Source organism: Festucalex cinctus, chromosome 4 (genome assembly GCF_051991245.1).
Source record: "Festucalex cinctus isolate MCC-2025b chromosome 4, RoL_Fcin_1.0, whole genome shotgun sequence".
NCBI lineage: Eukaryota > Metazoa > Chordata > Actinopteri > Syngnathiformes > Syngnathidae > Festucalex > Festucalex cinctus.
This window is the reverse complement of record NC_135414.1, coordinates 12,461,859-12,478,911: the sequence shown is the minus strand read 5'-3', so window position 1 is coordinate 12,478,911 and position 17,053 is coordinate 12,461,859. Positions and strand designations below refer to the sequence as shown.

The 17,053-nt window shown below is 41.4% G+C and overlaps 1 protein-coding gene across 3 annotated transcripts in view; it reads left to right on the top strand.

The window, feature by feature from the left end:
* The first annotated feature begins 7,981 nt into the window (after positions 1–7,981).
* The window catches only part of znf609b (zinc finger protein 609b), a 95,971-nt gene continuing 86,899 nt past the window's right edge, over positions 7,982–17,053 (top strand). Inside the window, exon 1 of one of the 3 annotated variants that reach the window (XM_077518964.1) lies at positions 7,982–8,489. The gene's annotated coding sequence lies outside the window, so the exon portion shown is untranslated. The remainder of the gene's footprint in view (positions 8,490–17,053) is intronic. The other 2 variants (XM_077518961.1, XM_077518960.1) reach the window with 2 other exon arrangements.

The window sequence follows — 17,053 nt, the reverse complement described above, 5'->3', positions numbered from 1 at the left end:
TAGCCTACAAGTACATACAACCATACTCGCAAGTACTTTGTGAGTACATATGTTAATACTTAACCATACTCACCAGTCAAAAATGTTTACTCGACATTGGCAGTTCCATACTTCTGTACAAAATGGCCACCACCTGAGTTGGAGAAAAAACAGGCGTTTTTTGCTGCTTAGTTCATGTTCCACAAACATACGATGCCGTTTTTATGCTAATGGTGGTGCATATGACATAAAAGAGAAATAAACAGACTTTGAAAGAGTGTAAAATGTTGATTTTCCAGCCTTTCCTGACTTCATTCTCAACTGTAATAATGTAGTTTGACATTTACATGTGTGTTTTGCTTTGGCTTTGTTTTTCAGAACGTTTATTGCATCGGAATATTGTGGTTCAATAACTACAGTGCGGTTGTTTTTCCCTTTTGTGCCACTGCAATGTCGGCTTTCAACATTTTACCTGCTCTTGCCTCGTGGGTTCCTCCCCGGCGTGTTGAGTGGCACTCCCGACTGAGCCACTTCTTGAGGGCATATTTCATCATAGTGAATGAATCACCAACACACACACACGGTCATTTTGGGCTGATGTGTTTCTCACTGCTTGTCATTGTAATTCGCTGTTGATTATCTCCGATTTACTCTTGTTTGAGTTGCAGATTAGTTACAACTCCTTGCTTCACGGCATTCAGCATCCAAACACATAACACAAGCCCTCCCGGTAATCTCCCTCCAAGAGTCTCCTTTGTGAACTTTCTCCCATAGATTTTTTTTTTTTCCACTGCAGAGGCTGCTTAAGAATTTCCTAAACTCAACCCCCAGTGAATGAACGATGACAGCTCCTTGCCCTGTGGGTGGCCTTTTCTTCTGTCCCCCACATCAGGGGCATTCCTCTGGATGAGAGCAGACATCCAAGTTCACATAAACAAGGCCTGTGTGCTGCTCGGCGGAACAATTAAGCACATGCTCTTTCCTGAACAAATAGCATAAACTCATGTGCTGTTGGTTTTTCACGCACAAAGGATAATATGAGCCACTTCATGTGGAACTAATACGGAGTAGAGTGGAATAGATTGACTACCATGGGAACATTGATATCATCCTCTCATTTGCAAATCTGATATCACATCATAGCCCGTCTGTCAGTAACGGTAGACCAGAGATAAGATCTATTTATTTTTCATCCTTGAGTAAAGAAAGTTTGCTTTCTTTTTTTACGTTGCCAAATTTGTTCCTAATTGCATACACTGCCATTATTTTTTAATTCAACTTAATCCGCACTTTTAAACTGCAAGATGCGCCCAAGTAAATATTATCCTGGTGCCGCCATGTTTCGATTCAGTCCACTACACTGTATTTATTCTTGGTACGGGTTTTTACAAGTCGCCTAGTGTAATTTCCTGCAGTGGAGCCTTTTGTGTGCTCGTTGAGAGGCTGATTGAACTAAGGGAACTGGGTGTCCCATCCCCCACCCCCGCAGGCAGGCAGGGGGGATTAGGATTTGGAGATCTTTGGGAGAGGTGGTGGCAGGCAGTCAGGCGGGGGAACAATACGAACTGGAGACCTCTTTTGGCTCATCCGTCTCATAATATGTCACAGAGGGATGGGCGTACAAAGGAAATATTTAGGGGAGGAAATTGTTCCTCTTTGGTTCGCTGATGATAGAGTGACAACACGATATTAAGACCAGAATTATTCATACCAAGCCTAATGTTGACTGAATCTCAAGTGAGAAGTGAATTTTTATCTGGTGAGTGGCTGTCGTTTGGCAGCAAGTGTTACTCGAAACAATGTAAAATAAGCCATGCTGGAGTTGTATTATGATTTTTAAACTCACTATGTTCACCATCATTCCTACACTTGCCAAAATAAAACGTTTCTTTTGTCAACATTGTTTTAAAAGATATTATTGATAAATGTTTGTTTGTATTTTTACATTTTTACTTCTTTAGTGCTGTTGAACTGTCAACCACGATAGCATTTAGCATTAGCTAAAGTAACAACCACCGGTCACAAGATTGACTAGCGATTCATTTTTTTAAACTAGTGTCTGATAACAAAATATACAGACTGTGACTGTCACCTCGGAGAAATCAATGTATTCAAGTTAGACTCGCTTAGCGAGTGGCAACATAAGATGGCCGCCGTGCATTCAAGTAGTTTGTAGACCAAGATTCCAGAATACGCAGAATACAAACAAAGTTCCGTTCAATGGAGGTGCCCCAATAGGCGTTTACATGACCAAGTAACTAAAGGGGTAACCCAGGGGTCTTATTCGGGTTTTTGGCCATGCTTACGTGGCCTTTCAAAATCCAAATACTATTAATATTCAGGTTTTGACAGGGTTATTGATGGAGCCACCCATCCTACCTGCACGGAAGTCAGGTGAATGTACCTCTACATCATCAGTGGCAAAAATATTCAACTTTAGCACAACTGTTTCCAGCTAACAAATAAATAGTAACGTTTTACTCAAAATTCACTCGTGAGACAAAGTGAAAATATTTTGTACACTCAAGACTTCATACAGTACATCAAAGATTTCCCAACATCTACTGTGATTGTCTGATGTTCTTTTCAATTGTGTTTGGTAGAGTTACAGAGTGGTGCACAATTCAACCATTCTCACTAATGGAGTGCCTGACGGCGTGTTGCTTTGCTTAGACCAGACGTCTAAGCTGGGCCCCATCTGGGAGGGGAAGCACATGTACATTTGAATGCGGTTGTCCCTCAAGGCAATCGAAGACACGGATGTGGCTTCGTTTTCTCTTCTTGTGAGGATCTGTTAGCGCTCAATAGCCAGCCAACATAAATGGGAACATTTGATCTTTTTGTCGGTTCATTCTCATCAGAGGAAACCGGTGTTCAATTAAAAATGGATTTCCCATTACAAATAGCTTACATCCAACTTCATTTTTAAAGAGCTGCTGCCAAGAGATTGATTTGGTCCGCAACCCTTTGACCTCGCTGAATGAGGTGCGACCTACATGTGGTAGGAAGTTACAACAAAAGATCAAAAATCCAGCCAAAAGCCATTCACGTTTGTTTAAGAGTGACAGTCGAGTCACATCCAGACATTTCAAACAAATAGCAATAGTTTTGTAACATGATCCGTGAAGAGACTCCTCGGAGCTTGACATTAGGATCTAATGTGGGTCCACGTGGGCCCCTCCCAAGGGTGTCTCCTGCTCGGCGTTTCAACACCACGCGAGACAGTTCAGATGATCGTTTGCCTTCCAGGCCTTCTCTGTCAGGAGGGCTAAACATCTGAACACAGTGATTTGTCAAGCTTTAGTCTCTTGAATATGTAAAAGACCTCCTTCCAGGCTGCTGTTTTCTTACCAGACAGGAAGTGTATCAGATTCATAACAAGATTAGTCTGGATTACCACTGGCCTATTGCGATATGATAGACGATAAATGGAAAGCCATGTTTGCCACCAGCTCTGCCAATGTGGTCGTGTCGCCTCGACCGTTATGTGTAACCATGAAGAGAGATTTGGCAAAAGGGCTGAAGCAACAAATGTTTTGTAACAACCGACATCCAAACTGTTTCTCTCTTTTCTAATTGGGTCAAAATAGAAGCCAGGCCAATGTAAATTCCACGTTGACCTGACATGGTAATTATCTCAGCAGACGATCATGCGCGTGTTCAGCGAGTGGCAAAAATTATGTCGACAGATAAGAGTTTTAAGAATTACAAATGGTGGTTGTCTTTCGCGTTAGCTTACAGTGTTGAGCAGTTGTATGCTTTTTCTTTTTCATCTTACCTACAGTAATTCTTGATTTTTGAGGTATTTTGATGAACACCTTGGAATTGTTTTAAATTGTGAAGTAAAATGCATACTGTCTCTTTTAAAGATTATCTATGACACATGATCACACATATTTCCTTCCGACCAGACTTCCTTGATTCTTGTCACTTCCTTTATCTCTAGAACAGTGGTTCTTAACCTTGTTGGAGGTAATGAACACCACCAGTTTCCTAGGCATATTCACTGAACCCTTCTTTATTGAAAAATAAAAAATATATATATATTTTTTCAAATTCAATACATACGTAGAGTGTTTATTGGTGAGAGAAAAAAATAAACATGGAGTAGTCTTTTCATCTAATCTGGCTCTCTTCACCTTGAATTAAGAAAGCATTGTGTTCTTGTATTCCCCATTTCCATGCATCTGAAGGAAGTTTTCTTTTAGTTTTGCTAGATAGCTGTGCTGGACTAGAATTGCTCATTGGCATTGCAAATTATGCAGTTAGGACGCTGGCTCAACTCTATCGAGCACTTAAAAAAATACAACATTGTTTTCTTAAAATGGAAACCAGGGCAGAAGATACAATGAAAACAACAGAGGCCCCAGAATCGAACCCTGTGGAACACCATACATTCTGTAATACATGTGAATTCATCTTGCACATTTTCATCCGACCACATTCTTTTTTTTGCTCGACATAGTATCACAACAGTCCCTGCAGCACAGATAGGCAAAGCAATGCAGCGTGATCACTTGCAACCAATGTTGGCCAAACAGGGCATATCATCATGAATCATGTGTCAGGTGTGTCTTGACCTCCACCAAACTCCTGAGACGTACTCTCTGAACCCTTGTGGTTCGATCAAACCCAGGTTAAAGATGTGTTCAAGGATCTTCTCAAAGTAGAAACATCACTTTGTTTAAACAATGCACCTGCGGAAGACCATTGTACCAGCTCTCCTGCTCATCCGGTGGAAACGCTTATCAAATGTCGGGAATGTGCGAGCCCATCTTCAGTCTCTGCAGCCGGCCTCACTTCATAGACGGATGTGCTCTTGCGGCACTCGGCCATTTTCAAAGTATGCGGTGAGATCTAAAACGATGGATGGCTGAATCTGAAGCTCGGCAGCTACATGCTACAAACACTCGAAGTGCGCATGCACGACGTCGTTACGTCAGATTAATTGACAGGATTGAGAACCAATCGTTAAGATGATCCACCCGGAAAACGCAGCAACAAAAGATACTTGAAGCTCTGGAATGCAATACCACTTTAACAAATATCGCTGTTTTATTCCCCCCCAAAATTGAGTATCCTTGGTTACTATTTTCGTAACTACGGTACCAGCACGGTGATCTCAATTTATCTTGAGAGGCACATGAGGGTCACTACCTAATTTCGCTCCGATCGATCAAGTAGATTGTGGCGACATCCCTCTCAAGACTATAAATATGAACCTGCTGGTGGTGCTACCATCGTCATTAAGGTAAACCCCACGGGAGCCATCAGTCTTTGTATGTTTCCATCCCCAGGGCTCCACTCCATAGAAAAGAGGAAGCCATAAGTGAATAACAACAAAGAGGTACAGATCAGCACAAATCGGCCTTCTACCTATCAATCAGGGAAGGGAGGATCAATTGGGTCTGGTGAGCCACTTGAAATCATATATAATTATGCTGCAGTATAGCCCATCATGAGCTGTCTGGCTCGCTGCAGTGCGCCAAATGTGCGACAATGTTTGACATGGACCTTTAATTGTGAGTGTGTGCCGGCAAACACGACTGTTTTAGATCCGTCCAAGAGCTTTACAGCGTCTTTTATAGAGTAATGGAAAGATGATCGCGCATGAATCAAGCCAGCTCTTGTGAGATTCCACATGGCTGACTGATTAAGTCTTTGGAGCTGATGGAAAACACATGTCTTCCACAGAGCCTGTTCACTTCACTTTGTAGTCGGCGTGACTCTTCGAAAGAGCCTCGGAGGGGCCGGCCACCACCACAAATGTGTCCCCTGCAGTCCTACTCGCCACTGACTGTTACTTAGCCCTCCATTGGAGGCTGCCAATTCCCCCGGGAAGGCATGAGTGTGCCTGCCAGCAGGAATGCATTTGAGGCAATCGAGCAAGATGGAGGATGGTGAGGAGCTGCTGCTGCTGCTGCTTCCCCCTCTGTGTGAAAATGAGTCCATTAATTCAACCCCCATCCCTCCTCCTCCTCATCCTCTTTCCCAGTCCTCTCTGTGCCTGTTGTCTGTGTTTGTTAGCAAGATGATTCCCTCTGTCATGTCAAAGGCAACATTATCATATTCTTGTTGCCTGGGAAACCAGTGCTGAGAGAGACAACGACTTAAAGCCTCACTGGTGTTTGAAGCTGCTGGAACATGAAAGGTTATTCATGGTGTTGCCAGAATTGGAGGTCTGACATATCTGAAAGGCTCTTCTTCTGAGAAGATCACTGTTTCATGAGAAACTCCCTCTTGGATTTGCCTCAATTAGATCAGCTGTGCTAATATTAAACCAAAGGTTCAGGGGAGCAAAAGGGTATATTTGTGCTATAAAATAAATGATAATGCTTGTGGCATTTCAAAGAAACACTGTAGATTTTCTGTTTTGTCATTGGTTTCAATGGCAGTCTATCACTAATCTAGCTCTAACACAGTAGTTTGCATCAACTGAGTCTATGCCATTAATACAGAATAATCCAATGAAAAAACAGTAAGTATTGTGGTGGTATGGTGTATGTCAGCATTCCTCAATGCATTCTAATAAACAAAGGTGGGCACCTCCGTCTCTCATCTCTTCCTGTTGTTGACGGATGCCCACATCTTCAGTGAGTGCTTTACGATGCAAAGCCTCAATAAAATACACAGACTCAAGGCCCAATCGGGCTCACCACATCATTTTATGTGGCCCGACAAAGCTAGTCACAGGCATAGAAATAAAATGTTGCATTGTGGTAATAAAATATATGGTTGGATTTTCGAAATTGTTAATATGACGGAAAAGTAATTTTGAGCTGTGTTACTTTACTGTTGAAAGTACAGGAAGTTGTCGAGTTAAGGCGCACTCGACCTAAGGTGTTTCGACTTCACAACGGTTACGCCCGGTCCGCCATTTTGGCCCCGTCTTCTGCCATTTTGGCTCCTCGTCCGCCACATAGCCCAAATCTGCTATTTAGCCCTTAGCTAGTGTTATCGCTTGTGCACTTGTGGGAGTATGTTTGGCTTTTTTCGCCCTTTTTTTTTTTTTTTCCACATCATGGCCCCAAAGAAGAAAGCTACATCTTCTGTCAATGTTGGTCCAGCCAAAAGAAAAGCAGTTACCATGGAAATGAAGCTAAACATCATGAAAAGATTGCAGAAAGGAGAGACATCGACGAACATCGGCAAAGACTGGGGCTTCAGTCGTACAGCATCTTTTTTTTTTTAAATGTATTTTGGATTTTTTTTTTATGCAAATTATTTTGATGTAAATCTTGACTGGGGAAATTTGACTTAAGTCGGAATTCGGGCTACATCGCTAGCGTAGGAATGGAACTCGAGGACTCCCTGTACTGAAAAGTGCTTTTTGTTGCTTGGTAGCTTTGTGGTCTGTGACTCCTCCTTAGGGATGGACATATCGATTCGAAAATATCAACATTTTAATCCAGCGTGTTCAGTTTTAAGTATCGATCCATAAGCTAAAGTATCGATATTTACAATTAATTTATCATATTTTGTTCAGCTCTATTTTTTTTTGTATATTTTTGTTCATACGAGCTACTTTTCCTTCTGCACGCATGTAAGCAGGTGCACCGGCGTCTGCCTGCGCCCACTCTTACTTCCAAACCAGTGTCAAGCATGCTTTTCCTTCACCCTTCTCACCAACACAAACAAACGTTTGGAAGCAAGGCGGCTGCATCGTTGGCATAACTTACATAACTCAGGGTGACTAGGTCGCATAGAATTGGGAACACAATAGGTTGAGGTAGTTTGAAGATGTGTGCCCCCATTGGTGTGAGCGTAGCAGCAGCGCAGATGTTTTTTTTCCATCTTTGTGTATTTAAAAAATAATGATAATAATAAAATAAAAATAAAACACTTCCGGTATCGATATCGGATCGGTATCGCGATATTTGGACCCAGTATTACTTGGCATCGGATCACATCCAAAGTCACTGGTGTATCGCCCATCCCTAGACTCCTCTTTTAAAGATCCACTTCCGGGTGTTCCATCGGTTCAATCCGCGTGGAATTTATCTCCAGGTGTTCCAGGCGGCTCCCTCTGCTGCCTCCGCCGCCGCCGCTGCTGCTGCTGCTTGACTACATTGTATCAGTTCCCACACGAAGAAGAGGCGCCGCGGTGTTTCACGCTCACACGGAGGAATTAACCTGAGTGGAAAGCTATTCGCCAAGGATTATATTGGCCGAGGGTCGCGGGAGAGGAACGGGCTTGTTGGTCTGCCGGGGCTGCACCTCCTCCTCCTCCTCCTCTTCCCCCCCGGGCTCGGTCGTCTTCGTTGTTGAAGCGAACGTTATCTCCACTTGAGATGGCACAAGTCCAGTGAATCGCTGGCCTCCCCTCTTCTCCTCTGGTGGATGTCTTTGGGGATTGCGCAGCCGCTGTTGTCGGCTGCTTCAGTTTTTCTTGATCTTTTAGTGCAATTCAAAAGCCGTTACTCTGACTGGTACTTTTTTTTTGTATATATACGGAGCGACCGACACCATGGAAAAACGAGGACCCGGAATACGCATGGCTTGCTAAGTCAGTAAGTTTATCCACCTTTATTGTTAATATGACTCGTTGACTGTTTATCGTTAGCTCGAGGTTGGCTAGCTGGGAGCAGATAGCCAACACAGCATGCCGCAGAGAGGAAGCTAATGTAGCCGAGGCTGAGCTCATTGTTTCAGTCTACTCGTCAGAGGAGCTTATCACACAGCCAGCTAAACTCCCCATGTGCCTCTTGAAGTCCACCTCTTATAAACACGGAATAGTATAAAAGATATGCACGCGCTTATGGCGAACTATCAACCTCACACAGGTAAAGTACTGAACATCAAGTCAACAAATGCCATATAATGTGATGCCTAATAAAGGCACGTCACTGAAGTAGAAATGATTAGGGGTTGGGATAAAAGTACTGTAGTTCGTGTCTGACATACAGTAACTACTAACGAACTGAAGCCACTTACTAAATACAGTGTACCGGGTACCCCAGGGGGTCCTCGGGAGTTGGTTCTCACGAACATCCCAAAGGGGAAAACGTATTGTGAACGGTGTCACTGTTGAGGGTATTTCCCATTTGATTATGGTGCTGTCAACAAGAGTAGGTGCAGTGTTTCACTTTGCGAGTAAATCTTGAGTAGCACTCTTAGGCGATAAAGATAACACCATGGTTACCAGCTTTCCATCCAAAGCAGATTGCCTGCAGGCGCTTTGCTGTGGCAAATGGTTTGTTTATAAGTTGTCTGCTTTACTCCAAGCACACAACCATCAGTTAAACAAATATAGCTGCTCCTGTGTCATGTAGGTAGTTAGTATTTTTGTGTGCTTTCTAAGGCGGCTAATCATCTCGAGGTGTACAGGCCTGCCAACAGTCTTGTTGAGGAGTCAACATAAGGTTGTCTATGTCAGACACAATCTGGGCTCCAGGAAATACTTTTAAGTTGAAATGGGGGTGTGGCCCCTGGGTAAAGCCTGTCTAAGGCTGTGTGTAAAACGTCTGTTGTGGTCACATAACCGGTTTGTAATGTGTTAGGTCAATCAAGTTTTTGTCAGTCTTCCGTTTGCAATATAAATGCTTGCCAAAACTTAATTCTACTACAATAGTAGCGTGCTAATGGTTTCCCTTAATCATGCAAAGGACATACTCAATTGAATACATAATCTGAATCCAACTATCTTTCTTGGTAGAGCTCACTTTAATATGGACTAGCTAAATTCGAAGAAAAAATACTTGCCAGGAATATGCATTCTCTTTTTGCTTCCCACCATTCTCACATTGGAACAGTAGCCTCATGTTGTCTTAATGTTTTCATGCCTTGAATTAATGGTGCAACGGATCACTAATGTCACGGCTTGGATCACAGATTTTGTCACGGATCGGAGCGTTTTTTGGAACAGCAAAACAGTAGCACTTTTGTCTTAATTTATTTTGTAAAATGCTTTTCCACGTTTAAAAAAATCAACTCAAAATGTCTAATATGGCTGTTTAAGATTTATGAACATAGCTTCAAGTGCAATATGAGGCAAATGCATTCTTATTTTATACATGGTCCATTTATAAAATAAGATATTAATGACTTAATTGTGTTCCTAAAATGTAAATGGCTACATTTGACATTTTGAGTTGAATTATTATTATTATTATTATTATTATTATTATTATTTAATGGACAAAAATGTTTTATAAAATAAATGAGGACACATTTCTATTTTATTTATTTATTTATTTATTTATTTATTTATTTATAATGCAAAAGTCCTCAAAGTGCAATTTAACTCAACTCAAGTTTATTCATATAGTGCTTTCAAACAACCTGAGCTATCACAAAGCGCTTTACAAAATTTAAGGCACTTTCCTTCCTTTAAACATGGAGAGTGAATTACAAAGTAGCCTAGGTACAGAATATTGAAAAAGACGTAAAGAAAATAACCCATGTAATAGCTGTCAAACTCATTTACTGTTCCCAGCCAGGCACTCTTTGCTAATGCTAACAGGTAGCTGCTAGCTACTAACGTCGGATATATATGCTGTGCCATACAATGACGATGCAATTAAATAGCACTTAGCATCCTAAATTAGTGATTGAATATGAGTTTGACATAGTGCTGTGCTGATGTTGGTTGCAACTATGTAATATCAATAAAAACTAAGATATACGGAAATCCAAACATAGAAAAGGTAAGTCACGCTAGCCGTCACGAAACGACACGAGCCAACTACAACGTAAAAATTTACTAAGGCTATTTGCATTATCATCAATATATGATTTGGTAAACTTTTTTTTTTTTTTTATGTTAGCATTAGCGTAGATGGCGTGTTAGTTGTGTATGTTTCCAGCTTCCTTGACATGCCTGGCTGATGGGGTCGGGACAGGATAGGAAAAATCACGTGTCATTAATTTGAGGACTCATTTCACCCCTCCTTGCAAAAACGTTGCCATATATGTGACTTTCCTGATCCACAAGGGTTTTCAACTTCCTCTGCTGCTATTATAGTGAATGTGGACTGATCATGTTGCTTTCGTGTGAATGTGCAGTTTATTTTTTCACCAAACAATCCGCGGATGGTATGTGATCAGAACCGTGAGGCCTGATTCGTACGTATCAATGATGGTCCGTTGCACCACTACCTAGTAAATTATACAGGTAGAGAAAGGTGTAACACAAAGTTACACCAAGCCCAATTACTTATTACTTAAGGGATAGTTATAGTGTCATATTGATGATACGTGTATTCATAAATGATACAGACAGAATGTTGGAAGAGCTCATTTATAAGTCCAATGGTGCTGACACACACCAACTGTGGTATAAAGCACATCCTGGAACAAGATTTTGCATCGATGAGTTCTGTGTTAACAGGCAGAGCAACATGTTGGTGCACTCAATTGTTATAGGAATATGTGGGGTTAGTGTTTTAGACTATACCACTTTGTGGTTTGAGTAGCCTCTTTAACACGGTCAAATCAGAAGACCCAGCATTTATCCGCTTTTGCCTTTTACTCAGGACCCACTAAAGTAGGATATTGCTACAACTGTGTCTGCTTTAACAGTGACACAGCATCTCACAATCAAGATAATTGGATGTGTGAGGCAGTGACGAGCTCAGTCTGGTATGACCTCTACAATACTTGTACATTGATAGTTGCTTTCAAAGCAACAAAAGCACAGGAGAAGTGAGTCCATGTTAAACTTCACTCTTCTGTCTTGCCTTTAGAGCATTCTAACGATACACACAGTTTCTGCCCAACTGCTGTCACGGTTTTGATACGAACGCTGAGGGTGTAAAATTGTTGTTGACTTCGTGGCCCAATTGACCTTACTGTGGCACGCCCCTCCCCGCCCACATTGTGCGACAAGCAGCTCCCTCCGACATTGTTCGGGCAAGATTAGTGAAACAGCATGCACTCTTACACTCTTTTTATTTTTTTAAAATTATTTATATTTCTATTTTATTTTATTTTTTTAATACACGCACGCACATTCTCCACAAATAAACGTGGTCTCCGCCAACCCGCGCCGCCAGCACCGAGCCGAGGGCAAGCGATGTCTCGCCAGTGTCCATTTACGCTCCTTTAAGCAACACCTTTTCTTTTTATGCCGCTTTTTCGGCTGAAAACCAGGATCAACTCATGTTGAGGACTCGGAAGCCACGATTAATCTCGAGAGCTTTTGCGAGACTTCCTGTCACATTCTTGAATGAACTCGGCTCGTGTGGGGTGTGTTGATTGTGCAGTGTGGCCGCACACAACACACGGTACGTTCAAAACTGGAACTCCCGTGATTTTTTCTCTTCACGTGTGGTGTCTGTCAAAGATTGGAAATCGGCCGACAATTTTAAAATCTTGCCGTGTGAACCAGACTTTAGGCATACACAACTCGATATATTTGCAAAATATTTGATTGGAACACGAGGTTTGCCTGCAACAAGGGCTATCAAAACAAGTCAATAATTTCATATAACTTAACTCTTGTCAACATTATTTTGTTTAGCTCATTAAAAGTCAGTACTTTTTTTTTCCCTTCACCTGCTCCTCAGCTGTCCTCGCTCTGAAGCTTCTAGATTTCACAGCGAGTTAACGACATTCCAAATTACCAGAATTCGTTTTCCTTTTGTGCTGTTAATCTGCACAATGGCCTCTGACCATTACCCTCTTTAAGGCGTCGTAAAACTAGAAAATAAAATAACAATGTAATATTAGCTAACAAACATGACACACTTTCATGCTAGTAGCTAGTTACATTGCACATTCAACAATCTCTAATTGTCCTAATTAACTAAAATAAATCTACAGTTTTTATATTGCACAAATTCAAACTAAAACTTCTGACGGGCAGAATAATCTGTGTTTGATTTGGCACCGTCCGCTGGCCCTTCCTTTACCACTACCATTCTCCTCCTCATTCTCATTTTTTTTTTTTTTTTTTATTCTTTATTTGTAACTTTACAGACTTTAACAGATGGGTACAATTCACACATGCAAGAATATGCATATCATCATTCATCTCTCTAGAAAAACAAACAAGTCCCATCTAAAAATAAAACAACAACTACCAAAAAAATAAAAAAAATAAAATAAAATATTAAACAATATTACCAATATAGCATCAAGAACATCAGGGAGTGACCTCATTTCGTTTTATAAAATAATTTTGCGATCAAAATTATCAGAACAATCTGATCAGAACAATAGATCGCTTCATTTTTAAAAAAAAAAAATTTTAAATTCGCTGCCGCTTTTCCCTGAGCCCCGCACGGCAAGCTACCACAAGCTCCATTGCGTTTCCGTTACAGTCGGCGCACGGCGGGTAGGGTGCGGGATCATTTGAACTCAGTCTCTCCAAGCCGAGCTTGCCTTCTCCAATGCGCGCGGATCTGCCATAACATTTCACGAGTGGCAAGTCACACCAACATTGAACCATATTTACAGTTTAATATGGATGGGAATATTGTGATTCACGACCGGCTTCCGAGTCACGAATCTATTTGTGAATGGAGAACTTTCCCGCTGGCGCTCTCATTCAAGTTAATGGGAATACATGACCGCGATTTTTTTTTTTTTTTAACCACAAACAATACAAATCCATCCACAAGTACCTTTTAAATTGTAAATATAATTCAGTGTTGTTGTAAAATATTATTATATTGATTGTATATACCGTATTTTTATGACTTTGGTGAAGACCGGCCGGCGCCTTTGGTTCTCTCACGCAAAATGCGTTGCTGTCGGTCAATCAGATGACAGGTGACGACGGCCCCTCTCGTCCCCCGACGACCGGCGCTGCAGAACCACAGCTAGAGGTTCTAAACAGCGGTTACAACGGAACCGCTCGGCCCCGAAAGAGTTCCATGGAGGTATCCGGGGACAAAAAATGCCGCTTCTGTGTGCAACTGGTCCGGTGGAAAAACGGCATATTACATATGTTTGTATGTAAATTGTAGTCTGCGCGGTGCGCTTGTACACGTATGCTGTGCCGATCAGGAAGTAGCCAGCCAATCACATTGCAGCGGCTCATATTTCATTCAAATACTATTGGATTGAGTCGGCGCACGGTGGCGCGCTCTCGTTGCTAATACGGGAGAGCCAGGGGAGGATACAGCGACTTTCGAATTTACGTTTTAAACATAGTGCAGAGGGAGCATTAATGCACTCGTCCTGCACGAGCGGCATTTTTGTTCACTAGCACGTACTTGAAAGTTACCCGCATTTGCGAGTGAAATGCTCGCACTGTCGAGCGCTGATCATCATTCCCAACTTCTGTGGTGGTGCAGTTGCTAAAGTCATTGTACGGCAATCAGAAGGTTGTGGGTTCGAATCCCACCTGTGACTGTACATTGCAAATATATTGATGGCCATTATGCCAAGTGATATACATGTATAACAACTGACTATCGTACGGGGAAATTAATTAGGATTTCACTTAAATGATTAAATGCAGGCGCTCCAAATTGTCCCTAGGTGTGCTTGTGAGTGTGGATGGTTGTTCGTCTCTGTGTGGCCTGCGATTGGCTGGCAACCAGTTCAGGGTGTACCCCCACCTACTGCCCAAAGCCAGCTGAGATAGGCGCCAGCACCCCCCGCGACCCTTGTGAGGAATAAGCGGTCAAGAAAATGGATGGATGGATTAAATGCAGGTGTCCCCATTCAGCTTCAATGCTAGCTTTCAGCTTTGTACAACAATTTTCAATATAAATACGCACTGTGCCATGACTTTCAACAAGTCGGGTAAGTCAGTGTTTAGTGCACTTGCCTGCAACCGCAGAGAACCTGGTTCAAATCACGGTTGGTCCAGACATTAGTCCAAGTGCAATTTTGAATAATAATCATTGCCAATTTATTTAACATCAATTACATTTAATGTCTTTTCTTCTTATTATTTTTCTGTATTGTTCCACTCTATATTCTAACATTTGAATTCATTCATTTGACTAGTTCAACTAAGAAGATAATCCTAGCTGTAGCAGCTCATTCAAGAGCACAAAGCTGTTTCACCTCGGTTACAGAACCCCAAAAAGCCATATAAATTAATGTGCTGTGGCAGCTTTATGATACCATTGTTAACTTGTGTGTAAAAGACTGCAGGCCAGGGTCACTTTGTGGACTTTGTCTAATCAGCTTTTTATGATTTGATCTCATAGTACACTTGATGCTTTCTATATTGTTTCTGGACTTGCCAATTGAAAGCACAATCATTTAATTTTGTCACTTGTACCATGTTGTTGAAATCCAGCCAGAGATGACCAGTAATTATGTAGTATTATAGCTGACTGTTACCATCTTTTGTACTCTTGCAATCTTGAGTTGCTAGGTTGGCTTTTGGTAGAGAGTCTTGCTCTATGTTTAATAGTAGTAGATACCACCTTGCTGTTGACGATGCACGTAGGGCCACCCGCCATATTGTGTGTCTGGCCGGTGGCAATAAAGTCATTAAAGCTTTTTTATTTATTTAGTGATTTTTGACGCGGATTGTTTTGTTACATACATAAGACCCTTAGTGATGTTAATTTTTCTCCCTTTTCAGTCTAAAAGAGACCTCAAACAAATCTGAAGAAGTATCTTAGTAGTGGTGAATCGGAGTCCGTGCGGAACATAAAAATATTGGTTCCGGGCCTACTGGCAACTTCCAGGTGCCACAAATGTGTTTTTTTAAATTGTTAAACTAGCTTCAACGCATGCAATTTTGCGTCGACCCAACCAACTTGGTCAACTTTCATTCCCAGCCCTAACATGAAAACTTACGGAAAGACTTTTAAACACAGTCAAAGCATCTCCTCAAGTTCAAGTTAACCACCCGTAAGAGAAGGGAAGACAGATGATTTAAGTGACTTAGAATGTGACATGGTTGTTGTTGCCAGATGGGTGGTTTTCACTATTTCAGGAACTGCAGATTTGATGGATTTTTCACACACCTCGTGGATTTACAGAGATTCTCCCCCACCACCCAAAATAAATACATCAATGTGCCCTGGTTTCTGGTCTGGTCACAGTGATGACAGAGGTTAATGTCATATTGCTTCAATACTCATGGAGCAGAAATTGTAATTATTACTTATTGAACAATGTGCAGTACAGTTAACACAAGTGTAAAAAAAACACAAAAATATATGCACCTAAGTGTCAGAAGCTACTGTGAATCTTGGATCAAAAAAATTGTAAAAAAAATATTGCTATCCTTTTATGATGGCCGACGAAAGTGTCATTTATGACCAAAGTGAACCTCTGACTGTACCTATTGTCAGCAATATAATGGCCCATTACACACATCTCATCTTTGATTGTCTTCTTCAGTATGACACTTAGGTCACTGCACTTTAAATGGCCTCACCTTTAGGTGTACTACAGAAATTGAAACATTTGGAATGCAATGGTGTATCACGGTGACAGTACTGCGAAGAATCTATGCTTCTGAGAATTGTGGCAGCAATTTAATTTGGGCTCATATTATGGTCAGTATGAACCTACAGTCTATATGCTTGCATTGGTGCTTCCAAAAATGTGTGCGATGTCCTGCAGTGATTTTGGTGTATCCGTGGAGAGAGAAGTAACATTTTAAATCGGGTGGAAAGTCTGACCTGGATTTGAATCATCTCTTTAGTTGGACAGCAAAAGCACAAGCTCAGTTAAGGTACTTAAGAGACATCATATTCCCTTGATGAAATATTGAAATGTTACAACAGAACATGTTTTCTGTTGCATGAAGCAATTTGGTCACTTTTCTCGAAGACCTTTATTTGGAACAGGCTGACTTATGTGTTGGCAAAAGTGATAGAGATCTCAACCTTTAAGATACTTTTTTCTGTTTTGACAGTTGTGACATTTTTGGTCATGAATTTACGTCAAACTAAAAACAACCAACCAAACAAAGAAAAAAATAACCTTTTTTCTTCAGACTATCTTAAAAGAGGCATCATCAATATCCAATAATAGATTGTAAATCTTGTTAAAGTTTTGATAGTGGTTCATTGTATATGCATGCTAGTAAAGCAATGTGACTACGCCATCACAGCATGCGACTAAATGGACCAATCACGAGTGATGCTACGCCCTACTATCTACGGCGTACATGAATTTGTTGACGTGCGCGCAGCACCCGGCCGCGAACTAT